This window comes from Vespa crabro, chromosome 13 (genome assembly GCF_910589235.1).
Source record: "Vespa crabro chromosome 13, iyVesCrab1.2, whole genome shotgun sequence".
NCBI classification, from domain to species: Eukaryota; Metazoa; Arthropoda; class Insecta; order Hymenoptera; family Vespidae; genus Vespa; species Vespa crabro.
Window position 1 is genome coordinate 6182256 of NC_060967.1, and position 17431 is coordinate 6199686.

A 17431-nucleotide genomic window follows, 5' to 3' on the forward strand; every position below is an offset into this window, starting at 1 on the left:
TAATCCTGAACCCACAAGAAGCACATCCCGAATTGATCATCCTGGAAGAATGACAAATTTCGGAAAGCATAAATTGGTAAATATAGTGACCAGCGGTCGATGTGAAAAGCCTTTAAGACAATGCAGAGTTTGTTTAATTAAAAAAAAAAAGAAGCAGAACAGGGTTCATCTGTAAATTCTGCAACGTTCCACTACACAAAAGTGATTATTTCGTGCAGTATCATACTTTAAAAAAATATTAACACGTTGACTGCCAGACGCATTTTCGATGGTTTGCTCAAGGCGCCGACGTGAACTTTTCATCATGCGATGCAAATTATGCTGAAATATTATTAACAGCAGATAAAATGAGTTATAAAATCATGCATGAAGCAGTTTTCGTAGTGGGGGTCACTCCGACCTACTGCTACTCCCAAAAGCGAAATCTGCCAATCGCAAAGGGTATATAGACGTACAATCCAAAATGGACTGCTAAATATGAAATACTTGTACGAGTATTATCGGAAAGTCATACTGGATATATACGTAATATAGAAATTTGTTGTGGACAAGGAGGAAAACCGCAGGATTCCTCTAACGATTCTTACACCGTTTTTAATAATAATGATAAACACCATATTTCGGATATTGGCACCATCTATATACTGTTATAATACTTTGAATAATTCTGAATACTTATTACAAAATAAAATACGAATTTATGGCACAATAAGCACCAATAGATAGCCAAGATGTTTTCAAATAAAATCGTTAAATCTAAAAAAAGGGGAGAGTATTTTCAAACGTAAACGTCATATTTTGTTGCAAATTTGGAAAGATAAAAGGGAGATACGAATGATTCTGACAATTCATAAATATGAAATGGTTGAATGTACTGAAAAATATAAAACCATGCAGAAATGCATTGCAGAATATAATTCAAACATGAACGGAGTCGAGCTTACTGATCGGTATCTATCATATTACTCAATATTGAGAAAAACAATTAAATGGCCAAAAAAGGTAGTATTATAATCTCATCAACTACGGCCTGTTCAACGCATTCAAGATTTATAATTCGTGTAAGAATAAAAATGAAATATATAGATTTTCTACTTCCTGTGATGAAATTATGATCGATGGAAGAAAAATCAACGGATACAGTTATAAATATAGAACAAAGTATTTTAAGTACAACAAATCATCTACGCATCGACCTACAATTAGACTCGCTGGTAATATGAAACAGCATATACTTGAACCAATAACGAGTAAAGACAAGAAGTTTTCCAACAAAAAAATGTAAAATTTGTTCGTCCAATGGAAAACAGAGTGAAACAAGATACTGTTGCACATTGTGTTGAACGCCATTGCACAATGAAGTATGCTTAACTAGATATCACACTCTAAAACATTATTCAAGCATGTGAAGTAAATAATAGTTAAAATGTAAAAAATCTTATACAATAAATAGAAGTATAAAATATATAGTTATAATTAAGAATAATTTATCTAAATATAATACCAAATGCAAATCAAAACTGTGCATATACCCATCCTATTGTTTGCCAAGCATGCATCTGGAGTGTTCAAAAATGTTCGGGCCTTGGGAGCGCGTTGAGTGCGCAGAGCAACGTACGCAATGTGTTAATGCCATTAAAGAGGCGTAATTCTTCACAGATTTTAACGAACTAAGTCTCATTTTAAAGTTTAATTTACTGTAGATGGATTTTTAAAATAGATTTATTTTTTTTGAAAAAAATTCTGTCAAAAATAGTATTTTTTCGAGAACAGTTTATGTATAAATACCAAGCTTTTTTTAAATCCGTCGAAATCATACCGTAGATTAAGCTATTGTCCTTGATGGCGTAAATGCTCTTTTCGATATTTTTCGCGAAGAAAAAGTTTAGTATACTGTGGTGCTCCTCGAAATTTGCGGCAAAAGAAATGAAGCTCGTACCTTCACTATTGGTTTTCATATACACGCCTGAATGGTATATGTTTTATGTCCGTGAAGTAACAATTGTTTGCTAAGTTGGGTATGTAAATAGCTGATGCTCAGATTTTTTGAACATTTCCAAACCTAAAGAAATGCGTTTCACAAAGATCTAACGGAAAAGCTCTGACGGATGAGTTTTGGCCAAATGATTTTATGGCAAAAATAAGAAAATACGGGTCAAATTTTATGTCAATGGATCAGAATTTCTAAAATATTTAAATTTTTGAAAAATATGTAGTTTCCTTTAGATTTTATAGACTAAGAAGAGTCTATAAGCAATGTACAACATATTGGCAAGCGTATAGATTCGTAATTCAGGAACTTTTAGATCGAGACGTAAATGATTCCAGTGGTTTTTTCGATGTATCGATATAAACGAAAATAATGAATTTGCTCTTTTTTCCTTATTTGATAAATTACTAAGCTGTTACTACCCAATATCTTATATTTATTTCCTCCACCGATAAACGTAACATGAATTTCACGATGATCTGTGGTAGATAGGATAGAGTAGTATAATTTTGTTCGGTGGTAAATGCATATAAAAAATATATACATTTGTCGATTATTTTTTTATAATTAATAATTAATGAACATATATATATATATATATATATAATACATTACTTTTTATGAAGGCCAAAACAGGAGTTCGTTTCAACTTTATCTACGAGATTGTTCTCCAAGCACTATTTTCTTATGGTTTCCTTTGTAGGAAATGTCACTTCATAATATTACTATTATTACTAATGTTACTATAATAATAATATGTGATATAATATATGATATAGTAATAATAATAAGAAAAAACAGAAGAATATACTTATTTACATCATGACACATACGATGATGGTAATTTATGATAACAAAAGAAGGAAAAATGTATCATTTTATGTGGTGATTTGACGCGCGAATTCTCAACAAATCATGTCCTTAATTATTTCGACAAATGATCACCATCGACAGATGTCTAATACAATGACATGTGAAAAAAGTATGAAAAATTTCTTTATATTTCTTTTGCTTTCGTCTATTATTCTTTCTTCTTGTCTTACTATCTTGTGGTCGAAGTGCATTTATTTTCGTACTGTTTCTCCACGATCAATCGAAGCCTCACAATCAATAGACTTATTAATTTTGTCTCATTAGTGAGTTTAAAAAAATGTCAGCAAAGAAAAGGCTTCTAACAAGAAAAAATAAAGGCAATGCATTGATTTTAACCTGTTAGTTGTTAAATGCTGCTATAATGGCTTCCGCGTATATTATCTTATTGAACGTTACATCACTATAATGACTTTCGTGGATATTATGCTTTTGAACGATATGTGTAGATTTTATCATTGACAACCTACTATGTAGAAAAAACTTTGCACATTAAGTAGCAACAGTGATATGTTTATTTAACTATGTTCGATATATAGTAGATACAATTAGACTATGACTTCCAGCAGCTATGGCTATGGTCTCTAGAAGAGTCAAAAAAAGAATAATTCTTTTTGTGTTCCCGACATCTTTTCCGTCTCCTTTCTTTTCAGAATCTTTGTTGTCTTTTTACTTTAGGTTACTTTTTACTTTTGGTTTTCCGCGGTCAAACAGATTAAATATTCCGCAGTTAAAAAGATAGACAGCACTAAATTAACAGCAATAGATATCCATACCAACGAGTTAATAGAGATACCAAAAAAACGAATAGTGAAATACCTGGAAGTTCACTTAGATCATTTGCTAAGACTCGACAAACACTATGCATTTCAATTAGAGAAGGCAAGGATAGCATTCAAGATGAACTCGAGAATATTCTACGATAAAAATCTCTCTACTAAAGAAAAAATTATATGCTATGGATTATTGGTGAGACCTATCCTAACTTACGTAGCACCAATATTATGGAACACTGTTCCAACAATAATAGAACAAATTAGGAGATTCGAGAGATCTTGCTTGAGATCGTGCCTAAGGACGCATCGAAGGGCTGAATCTGAGTATAAGAGGGGAATTAAAAATGAGATCATATACAACAGCGCCAACATAAATAGAATCGACTGCTTTGCACTCAAATTAACCAGAAGATATTTCAGCAACATAGAGAGTACAAACAACAGTTTAATCACAAAACGTATCGCACACGATGAGGATGCAATTCTGAGTAAACTGGCTACATCCCACCGGAACTGTTTATATATTGTGACAAAAATGGTCTAATTCAAGACCATAATAACCTTCCACTAATCTATCACTGTCGCAAACACTCAGCTAATAAGCAAATTTACAGTAACCATACTGAAGATATGAAGGAAAACCTCATATTCTCGAAATCATTACCTAATAGAGATGTTAAGGACACCGACAGACTATGTAAAAAATACTACTGGCTACAAAAGGACACAAAATACATGGACGATCTGTCCCGACGAACGAGTTTTAAATAGTAATAACTTCTCAAGACTGATAACCAGTATTCATAAGATAGGATAGTATAAATAGGCAATTTTAAAAATAAAAAGGAACACACTAGTTAAAGTGTACATAATGTTTATATGCTCCCATTGTAAATACTCCCCCCCCCCCCCACCCGTAGTTTAGTTATCATAATTGCTAGAGGAGGTAAAAAGTTTTTATAGTCACTAATTCTTATTTTACCAACATACATATTGTATATAGCCGATATGCATCAATAAAAGAGATGCTTTCTATTTGGAGGAATTATAAGGGAATTGTTTTTTTTTAACTTCTACCAAATAATTAATTCGAAAGTGTTTCGTCACCAATAATTCATTTTCAATCTAGGCAACTACGCCCCGCCAAGATTTAAAATCACAATGGATCAATGAAAAAATTACTTGCAATCAATAAGTATCAAATTCATTGCAGCAGGCAATTATAATGCAAAGCATTCAAGCTGGGGATCAAAAATAACATCACGAGGTAATAAACTAAATCCATATTTATATAACACTAATTTGAACAATCTCACCATCGATTAGCCAATCTACTGGCTACTAACTTATAATAAAACTCCTTATCTACTAGATTTTAACATCTTAAAAGATTTAAACCCATTATATGTTAAAATTGAATCATGCTTAAAACTCAGCTGACCGCTAAATTATATTAATTACACACTGGAACAGATCAATCGTTTATAAAAAGTCATGAATCTTGTGTAAAGAAAAGACAAATTAAAGGCTATTCAAAAAAATCATATAATTAGATCATATAAAAACAACACTTCACAAGGCACAAATTTATCCCGATAGTCAATAATATTTATAGGAATACATTCTGCGAAGGCGCGAAAAAATATACCCTGAAGGCTAGGTAAAAAATTAAACAATATAAATTATATTAGATCGATGATCTTATAAATAGAGACGTTATCTCAATGGAGACATTGTCCACATGCTACTTTCCATATATAAACAATTTACCTAATATATATTATTGATAAATTGTAAAGGATATGGAAAATAAACAAAAATTTCTATACGTTGCTTCAAATTGAAAAAGGGACTGCCTTGCAAATTGTCAAAGAAGTGTAAACAAATGTAAGAAATATGCGTCATATTCTGTAAAGAAGCAAGCATATTAAATACAAACAATTAAAGTAATAATCACCCTTAATGGGAAAGCATAAATCCGCCATTTGTAAATGACCACGTTCACTGGATGAAAAAGTGGAGAAATGTAATTTTTTAAATTGACAAAATAAGATCTTAAGCTTAGCTAATAAAAATAGGCATGCATAATATAAGCAAACAAAGAAAAAACATAAATGAAAATCCTAAAACAGAATTACTAATGGTCATGCTGGCCAATAACTTACTGGAAAAATTATGATCAGTAACTTATGTCGAGTCGAAACATTTATTGCCAGCATAATGTGGGGTTTGGAACATGTTCATTTATATGTAAGTATCGAAAGAATGGTAGAAATAATACTGTAACAACTATATTATATATATTAAGTAATATATTGTTATATATATATTGCAGCTTGTAATATTTCAATATTTTGTATCGTATATTGTAAATTTAAATATTATAAAATGCGTAAGGTAAATTAAAGCAGAGCAGAGTAATTCAGTTTTACCGAGCATCGAACGTCAAGCAAATGAACGAGAGTAAGTTTGTATATCACGAGAGATAATAGAGAAAAAGCATTTGTAGTTTTCTAAATACTTTGGCCTAAACCCAACTACAATAAGGAATACTAAAGCGACTTGAATATGTTCACTTACTACTTAAGAAGTTCTATGGTGGTTCCAAAATACTCATTTGCGATGTAGATCGAAATTGACTTGAGAAGCAATGATTATCTGAAAAAAGATTACAAACAAAATTTATATTTGTTATATAAAGTAAGTATTTCTTCTTTAAATGGGGATGATCTAAATAGACAGGTTACGAGCAGATATCGTATCCTTTCATATATATACTTACAATAAATTAATCTAGTACTAACTAGCAACTTGAGCAAAAATACAATTACCCATTTTAATATCTTAAAGCAGATATATCGACTTTCCAAGTTTTTTAATAATTTAAGCATATATAATGACATTATATTTTGATTACAGAAATAATTTTCTCTCTTTTTCACGTAAAACCACAAACATTTTACAATAAAATAAAAAATACGTGAAAATATCTTCATTTTTGAAAGAAATATGTTAATTTTAACAAATAACAGATGCGATTAAAATCCCATAGTTTTCTATATATTTTTGGACGGTATACGGAAAATTTATAATGTATTATAGGGATTAAACAATAACGCGATATCTCCGGTTGGGATATTAATCCGTATCTTTACGATTTTCGTTTTTTGATATATCAATATATTCGTTAAAAGAATAGATTTATTATCAGTTTTATTTTGCAATCCAGTGAAAAGTTAATTATCTCCACAAGTATTAAATTTATTATAATAAAAAGAATTCCAAAATTAAATTGGCTATACAATTTCAATATTTAATTACTAATATTATTCTACAAAAGAAGTGTATTAATGTCTTGATCATTTTCCGTGATGCACTAAATCTATTACGCAATAATTATTCATTAAATAAGAGGATGACAATAAATTGAATTCGCTAATATCTATTGTTTGTTTTATATGTAAATACAGATAACCGAAATAACAATATAACACAAATATGCCATTCCATAAAAATAACACGTTATATAAATTCCGTTACACGAGACTCAGATCTAATAGAACAGACGAAGTTAATTTCCGAAATGTTTTTTACATTATTTAAAATTTTTTTTATACGATATAAAAAGCCACTGGCATGACTAATAGGTATAATTTCTGTCTCATCTATGTAATACATATAAGTTAACATACAAAAGAAATTTTAATTTCTTGTTATATCATTATAAGAGGGTTACCTGTAAAGTTTATGTGACTATAAAAAAGAAGTTAAATAAAACTTTATACGAACAAACATTGACTCTAAGATTGTTTTGCGCGCTATCTATTCAAATACACATATTCCTCAAAATTAATTGAAATCGCAAACCGTAAACAAATTTAAATAAACGTAAAAGCTCAGTCAGCTTCACAATTCTTCTTTTACTTTATCGAAACAAGAATCGGCTTATCCATGGCTGCATGGACAACTGCACAATAAGATCTGATGTAAAATAAAGCAATATTACTAGTATCATTATTATAATAAAGAAAACTCCTTGAACGTATATGTATATTAAGTAAATAAAAAGAGGTTACTTGAATTTTTATTAATAAAAACTAATTGAAATAAAAAAAAACAGCACGAAATAAAGAGGAATTAATAATTTTGGTTTATTTAAAAATGATAATTATCCTAAAATAAAATAAAATAAAATTTTCAATGATATAATCAACAAGAAAATAATATTACTTATGTACCTCTATTTGTATTGTACTTGTATTGTACTTGATCATATTACTGAATAGTGAAAGAGAAGTCACCTTCCCTAATTGTCTATCATGCGAAAACAAACCAACTTTCCTAAAAAATACCAAGCAAAATAGAACAATAGAAAGTTCGTCCTTAATGAATGTTCTTTTATTAGAATATACTTGAAAATTTTAAAACCACACATTTAACTTAACTTCGACTACATACAAAAAGCAGTAAAAAATAAACCTACATTTCCACTATACCGCGTATAGAATTTCGTCGATTCGTAGAATATCATGTATTATAAAATGAAAGTGTTTTACTAATATAAATCAAATATATATATATATATATATATATATATCTCAGATTAATTATGTGAAATGATAAACGAAAATATGTTTCTCTGTGAACAAAGTAATAAATCTTTATTTGTTAATTAATGCTTAATTGCTAATTATTCTTACCTGTGAACAAAGAAACGACAATTTACGTTTATTATTCACACTGTTAAATTTTATTTACTATATATTATCTATTATAAATATCCGTATAATCTCTCGTGCTAACTTTCTCTTCTACGTTATATTTTATACTGCCCGTTTCTCTTCCAAATCTAAACGACTCGATTTGTAGGTAACAAAAAGAATTTGTAAATAACAAGGGACAACGGAAGGGCGGGTCATGAGACGCGCGGCAAATCTACCTGAAGAAAGTATACTTTCTTTACATATATATATATATATATACACGAATGTGTAAAATCAGGGTTTAGAGGGAATGATTGTAACGATTGATCTCACAAAATAATTTGAACAGAATGTCCTCTTTTTATCTTTCAAGTCTTTTTTCAATCGTAACTAAGGCTTCAGGTGACTTAATGCCTGAATGTCTATACCACGCGCTTGGCAATAACAATCCTGATATATGTATACCCGTATATACACGACTTAGGGGAAAGTCGAATATAATACGTAATACGAAATACAATCAATTATGATTAAATGACCTAAAAATGATTACGCTAATCACTATTAAAACCCTTACAAAGAATACACATTACGAAAATAAGATTTGAAAATCCTAAAACAAGTACAACACAATAAGCTCCACGATGGACATATCTAGATTACAATTTTATTTTCACGAATATATCTCAAATGCACGACTTTTTCGACTTGCAAATGCTACACCATAGAAATCACATGTTTAGCTATCGATTAGTATATTGGAAGAATGTGTAATTTAAAAGAAATAAAGTTGATTACTTGTAATCAGGAGAACGACGAACTTCATGACAATTTGTGTCAGCACGCACAATCTTAAGTGGTCTTGATAATAGCAGCAGTAGACGAAGTCTGTGGGTTTATCGTTGACAATCCATTATGTAGAGAGAAACCTTGAACATCAAGTAACAATAGTGATATTTATTTAGCCTTGTTCGGTGTGTAGCAGGTATAATTAGACTATGACTTCTAGCAGTTATGACTGTGTTCTCTAGAAAAGTCGAAGAAAGAACAATGATTTTCTTTGTGTTTCCGGCGTCTTTTTCGTTACCTTCGTTTATTGATGTGTGCGTTTAGTGGCTCCGAGACATGTATGTCTTGCCGGAAGAGGCGTAACAAGTCCCACATATATAGCACCATCTTGTGAATATTTCGTACAATAAACCAGGGCCGCGTTAATAGTTTGCAAATCATATGCCTTTCCATTATATCTATTTGATTCCTTTATTCAGTCCGCTAATGGTACATTCTGTAAATTTTATAATAGTTTTAAAAGATATCAAAATTATATAGCTTTTCATTCGTATACGTTTTCAGCTATGAAAGTGATTATATGTCAATTTATCTAAAAGTTGTAAATATGTTTCTAAAGCAATCATCCTCATCGCCTACATTTGCTACAACAGATGAATACATAAGAGCGAAAAATAAATCTAATAATAAATAAATTTATCTGCGTAATAAATTTCAATCTTTCTTATAAATATTTTGAAGAAATAATATTTATCTGTATCTATTCATTTTCATTTAAAAACGTCTATTAATATAGAATTAATAATTGAAATGAAATATTACGAATCGATAGAAGTCGGAAATCATACGAAATGTTCTGACGATTACTAACTAGAAGAAAGTGAAGCGACAAATTTGCAAGTAATAATTTTATAAATCAATCTAAGTATCCCTTCCTTCATTCAACACGTTTTTTTCATTATCTTTAGCGCACGAGTTCTCATAAAATATTTGGGACATCGTTGGAAGTTAGAAATAACTATGCGAAAGAAGAAAAAAATGTTTATACTACACGTTGTTTCGCTATCTGAAAGCAATTACAGCAATCAGTTCAACTTATCAGTTATTATTTCAGATGTGTTTACACACGTTTACACATATTTTGTTACACATGTCACAAAAGTTTCTCTTGCAGGAAATATTGCAAGTTACTTGCTAGTGCATCCACGACATATCCGTATCAAAGATAGAAAAAAGGGAAAAAATCTAAATGTAATGGTTGAGTAATGCAGGTAAGTATAATAGTAGTATTAGTAGTAGTAATTGTGTTAGGTTTAGATTAGGTTAGAATTACGACGACGTATCATAATACATAATTAATGTAACATGACGCAAGTGACGTAATAGAGTAGCAGTTTTATGTGTTGTATCTTTCAACATGTTTTCTAAGGTTTCTAATTTCATCATATAAATTTTGTTAAATTTTGTTATGGAGATAAGATTTTATTCTTGCAAAATTTAAGTTCCTCATAAAGTCAAATCGGTTTATATTTTTTTAATTTTGGAAACACAAATATAGAAGATATGCATTTATTGCAGAAATGTTTATCATAATGACAAAAATTGCCAGTGCTCACCAATGACTTCTCTTACATGAGTAAAAGGCAATATATATATTTATATATATATAAAGAAAATATACTTTCTTAAGTTAAATTTGCCGCGCTTCTTATGTCCCGCCCTTCGATTGTCCTTTGTTATTTACAAGTCGATCCGTTAAGATTTGGAGGAGAAACGGGCATTAGGAAATGGAACTTAGACGAGAGAAACAGGAAGAGAGATTACTGAGAAACTTTATAAAGAAAATAATAAATAAAATTTAAATGGTGAATAATAAGCGTAAATTATCGTTTCTTTGTTCACAGGTAAGACTGTAAATAGTAAATAATCGCTAATTAATAAATAAAAATTTATAATCCTTTGTTCACAGAGAAACATATTTTCGTTTATCACCTCACCTAATTCATTCAATATATATATACATATATCCATTCAGTAACAAAATGCAACTAAATCAAAGTTGATTTAACATCTGTATTGGTAAGAAGGTACAGGAAAACAGTTTATGAAATGCTTGAAATCAAAAAGATTAGTTTTTCTTGAATGTTCAATTACTTTTATTTAAATAATTTTAATTAAAATGTTATGTACATATATTATCTAATATTGCTTAATATGATATAGACAGAAACTTGTATTTCGTGAATGTTTTAATCATTAAAATTTCTTTCTTATTTCTTTTCGTAGACTGTTATTGAACTATATACAAAATTTTTAAATATAGTTTTAGAATAGTATAGTCAAGAATAGGGAGTTAACGTGACTCTTTAAACGTTGCTTATATATATATATATATATATATATAAGCAATACACAGAACAGAAATTCGATAGAATGCTTTTTGGACATGTTGGTTGTCTTTTCTTGCCCTTTTTGCTAATCTTATCACTGATGAAGAAATAAAGTTTAATATATATAAATTACAATCACATAAACTATTATATGTGCAAATGGCTTAAAATGAAGCAAAATATTGCAACCTGATTATACTAATACAATTACTCAATCATAACTGTTCAAAATTTATAGCCAGTTACTACTGCATAATTCAATGATACCAATGAAGTGTGTTATTTATTAATGATCAAAATATAATTCATGAGAGTAAGAAAGATTGTTGAGAAAACTGTTAAAATTCGGAAATGTACATTTTCATCCTCATCACAAAATCCTTCAAATAAATTATTAACCTCCATAATAATTATTACAAAATGTACGATGCTTTCCATATTTTCTAGATTCATTAGAAAAATATTAACGATACATTTGAAAAAAAAAGTAAAAAATATAAATGAACAATTATTAATACCTAATTGATTAATACCTAAAATAATTTCATCATTGACTTTTTTAACAAATCAATATCCTAGATTTAAACTAATCAATGAACCTACTATTAACACTCTGCATTAAAAAAATTATAAAGTACCGAACGAAATTATTAAATCTATGATACGTCTGACGGTCTCATTCTTTCATGGGACCATTTTTACTTTGCATTCTTAATACATTTAATTTTTTATGTTTACATGCATAACAAATTACATATTCTTGAAGCAACCACGAAAGAGAATGCAAAGTATCAATATGCTTAGTATCCAACGTGTTTACAAATCTTTGTTAATTCGAACGAAATGAATTTCTAAATAAATTCAAAGACTTTTAAATTCTTTGAAGTTGATATATATATATATATATATATATATATATATAATATCTCGGATTCCTTATGGAAGGTAATAAACGAAAATATGTTTCTCTGTGAACAAAGTAATAAATCTTTATTTGTTAATTATTAGTTATTTACTATTTACAGTCTTACCTGTGAATAAAGAAACGACAATTTACGTTTATTATTCACAATGTTTAAATTTTATACTACGCTCTCGTGCTACTTCTCTCGTCCACGTTCTATTTCTTACTGCCCGTTTCTTTCCCAAATCTTAATGGCTCGATTTGTAGGTAATAAAAGAATTTGTAGATAACAAAGGACAATGGAAAGGCGGGTCATGAGACGCGCGGCAAATCTACCTGAACAAAATATACTTTCTTTACATATATATATATTTAATGTCCACCTTCGAATTCATTATTTTTCAATGATAATAAATTTAGTAATTATTACAATAATATTAAATAGAAACTTTTATATATATATATATATATATATATTATTGTTAAATCAAGTCAATTAATCATAACAGAATGCGAATAAATAGATTATTATTACTTCTTTTTGGAATTATAATATTGATTTATACGCAGATAGGTATCAACATATTATGTAGGTAGTCTCAATCGGGACTGGATAACAGAAACCATGTTAAATTTTCAAAGCTAAATAATTGTAAGTGCGTAATTAATTATATATTCAATCATTGTTTCCTTCATATTATTAACGTTTTTAGATTAGTTACTGTATTTCCCGTCGGTAATTCATTACACATTTTGCTCAATAGTTTCATTTTAAATTCGTCTATTTTTCATGACAAGATCGGAATGACGAGTCGATTATGAAGGTATAAAAAATAGTTGACAGACGCATGATCTGTCCTTTGTTCGTTTATGGAAGGAAAAGAAGAGACTGAAATCTAGAGTAAGTGATATGGAAGTGCAGGGATAACGTAATAACAAATAGGACAAAGACCGAAAAGGACTCAATTAATCTTTACCGAAGAGAGAAAGAAGAAAAATGAGGAATATATATATAATATATATATATATATATATATATATATATATATATTTATATATTACATACATAAACACAGACACACTGTTCTGCTAACGCACGCTTAAGATTCTTGCCTTTCAATTTTCGTGTCGCTTTGTCGGTAGTCCTGCTCTTCCTAAGGTCGTATAATCTCCTCCGTTTGAGTAACTGGAGGTCAATCGGGGGTTCCTCTGCTACGACGCAGAGAGATTCCGTAGTGGTTGTGCGATACGCGGATGAGACTGAGATAAGTGCCGATCTTTGAGTCGTACTTAACTTCCTGAGATCTCCCTACGTGCAGAGATCGGACCATCCTGCTGCAGCGTATGTAACCGTAGGGGTAAATACGCCGCGATAAATCGCTCGGAGAGCGCAGTGACGAAGTCTCCATTCCCTAGCAGCTAGTTTATCTAACTTTGCAAACAGTGGGCCTACCTTGTCGTTCAGATAACGGCAGTGTTTCGTTACCCCTAACTCTTTGTCGAAATGTACCCCAAGATATCTTACGGAATTCCTAAATTTTATGCTATTATTCCCTATCCATATAGTAGGAGGCCTGCTAGCTAGGTCTCTTTTTTTTGCTGTTTTTCGTTTCCTATCCGGACGTTGTCCTCCCCTTCTACCAATGAGTTTCCTTTTCACCCAGTCGCTTCTAAGAACGATCGCTTCGGTTTTACGCTCGGAGATGGACAATTTCGCTGACGAGCACCTACCGTGGTGATGCTACCTACCACACGATTTCCTTTCCCTTCGAGTTCCTTTCTCGAATCTCCATCTACAATAACGAATAGATCGTCCGCGTACGCAATCGCTTTGATTTCTGAGCATTCCTCGAGTATTCTAAGTAACTGGTCGAACATAAGATTCCAGCAGGAAGGACCAAGGACCGATCCTTGAGGGCATCCCCTCGAGGCCTGCTTTGAGACCTCATGCTCTCCCAGAGCTATTCTAACCTTACGATCCGCGAAGTAGCTACTCATCACATTAAAGACGTTTCTCGGACAGTCTCGATCTTGGAGTGCCTTAAGAACTAGAGGCCACCATACGTTGTCAAAAGCTCCCGAGATATCGAACAATAACGCTATGACATATCTCCGTGAGGAGGCAGAAACAATTCGACGCATCTCCACGACTGCATCTTCCGTTGAGCGTCCCTGAACGTAGCCAAACTGTTTGTCCGAAATTTTACCCGGTGCGAGACAGATTTCGATAAGACGTAACTTCAGCAACTTTTCCAAAACCTTCCCTATTACTGAGAGAAGACATATCGGTTGATATGACTTGGGATCTTCGGGATCTTTATTGTCATTCTTCATGAATGCTCTTAAAGAGCTCTCTTTCCAAATAGAAGGGAAGATTCCCCATCGGAGGCATCCGTTAAATAGATCCACAAAATGAGTCGGGATAACAGCGAATGCTCTTTTGAGCACACATACTTCGATCAGATCCGGTCCCGGAGCTTTACCGTTTTTAAGAGACCCTACCGCACGCGCGACCTGAAACAGCATCCGCTGTTTCGAGAGCGCTTCTCGAAATATTTCGTATCGCTCGTTGTTCCGGTGTATCTTCGGATACGCAATCGTCCGGTACATGCGTGTTAAGGAGAACTCTAGTCGTATCTACCACGTTTATGGTCTTCTCGCCGTTTCGTTTCAGAGTGTTTATAACTCTTTCGACCCTAAGTTTGTTAGCCTGTTGCTTATATAGCCCCACGGTTCTGCGTTGCCCTGTTCCGAGACGAATTTTCTCCAGCTACTTAATTTGACCCGTCGGATCTCATTACTGTAGGCCCGCAAGGAAGAGCGATATTTCCGCATTAACTCAAGGCGTGTCTGATCATTTTTTTCCCGTTGGAACGCGCGTCTTAATCGAGCTACTGCTTTTTCCTGGTTTGTTAAAGCTAATGACCACCATGGATTTGACTTCCGGTGAGCCTTTTTGCGAGTCATAGATTTGGAGCATGCTACTTGGAGAACACTTGTGAGCACTTTGACTCGTGTCTCCACTTCTGAAGCCGATCCTAAACTGCTTCTCTCTAGCTTTGCTGCGGCGAGGGAGAACGTGCGCTCGAAGAACAAGTCCCAATCGGCTCTCCTTGTGTTAAACCTTCTATTCCCCGTGTCCCGAACACCGCCACCCCGACTCATCACTGTCTTCGTGGGATGTATCGCGATATCTATAGAGTTACGGTCACTGGACGTCCAATCTGTTCTAACCATCCAATGGCCAATAAGTCGGCTCATGGATGGTGACGAGAGGGTTACGTCGATGAATGAAGAACCTTTTCTTGTCCAGAAGGTGGGTGACTGCTCTACGTTATTTAAGACTTCCAACCCAGATGCCCGGATGAGGGCTTCCAGTTTCGAGTCTATTTCGTCTGTGCCCTGAGGACCCCAGAGAGGTGATCGCGCGTTGGCGTCCAGTGATACGATTAATCTCTTCCCCCTCAGAACACGAAGTACGGATTCCAAGTGCCTGAGGTGCTCCTCTGTGTTGTCCCTGTACTGAAAGTAGTGCGAGACGACGTAGAAGGAGGAGCCGGGTGCTTGCACTTCGGCACAGACGCAATGCGGAGTGCTAAGCTGCGAGATGAACAATAACTCGATATTTGGGTTGGTCGCCGCAACCGCCGACCAAGGTCTTTCCTCACGGATGACCGCAACTCTCGTTCCGTTACCTAAACCTATTATCTCAAAACCTAGCCCTTGTTTTTGGACGTACAGCTCTTGCAAAAGTAGTATGTCCAAGTGCTTCTGATTGATTAGTTCGCGAACTTTACCCGTTACCGTTCTAGAGCGTCCCATATTTAGTTGCAATAATCGGATTCTTGAAAACGCAGAACTTACGGGACGGGCAGGACTCTTGGTCGAGATCGTTTTGTTACCGTTGCTAGTTACGCAAGGTTCAACGAAGGAAACCCACAGTGCTTCGTGCTGTTGAACCACGTTTATCACGTCGGTGGTTATAAGCGTTGCACATGTATTGTCCGCTTCAAGAATTCCTGATTGAGTGTGGTTTATTTCGGAGCATGTTTCCGGTGATTTCCGAGGAGTTTCTACGCAGTTTCGCTCGATGATCAGAGGTAAGGAGGTCTTGTCGTAAGCTCCGTGTGCACTGTTATCGCGGGAGTTGTTATTATCTTTGAGGATTGGGGCAGGAGTGCGTTCCTTTCCAATGAAGTTTTGCAAAGGATGCATGCGGGTGTATGCTCGGGTTCGTGGTCGCGAGCTTGTCAATTCGTAACCTAGACTTTGTTTAATCTGTTTCTTATCCGAATTGGAAGGACTTATCGTGGCAGCTCTGGCGCTGTGTTTCCCTAATTTAATCGCGGTCGGTTTAGTGTTCGCAGTTTTTGTTTGCACGGCCTTAGAATATGACTTTGGCAAACTCCTATCGCACCTTTCCAAAACGACTACAGCCGCATGAAGGCTGGCTACCATCTGATGTAGTCCGGATTGTGCGGGGCTAGGAACGCAGCGGGGGATCGCCTGTTGCGACACTCGGCATGTTGCTGCGTTCCTAAGATGCCCTACGTGGCAAGAGTTTCTACTCGTCACCTTTGGGATCGCGCTAGATGTGTTCAACATGGCAATGTGCGAGCTTCTCCTCACCATGCTGACTGCCCCTGGGAAAGCCTCCACCCGGAGATCCGAACGGGAGGCTAATTTACATCCGGAATATTTTTCCCCACGAGCAACCATCATGGAATTTAATGGGCAAGAGTTCTTTATTAAACCTAAGAAAAGAAGTTGCCAGAAGAAAACTTTAAGCTGAGAGAGATAAGGCTGAAAGCAAAAATACAATGAGTAAAAAAAAGGAGAATAAGAATCGTAAATAAAACAGAGGGATGGGACAAAAGGAATGGAATAAGAAAATGAAACGAAGGAAGATAATGCAAAAGAAATAAAACGGAAGAAATAAAACAAGGAAATGAGACGAAAGGAGTGAAACAAGGATATAAAATGAAGGAAATATAGCCAGAGGAATAAAG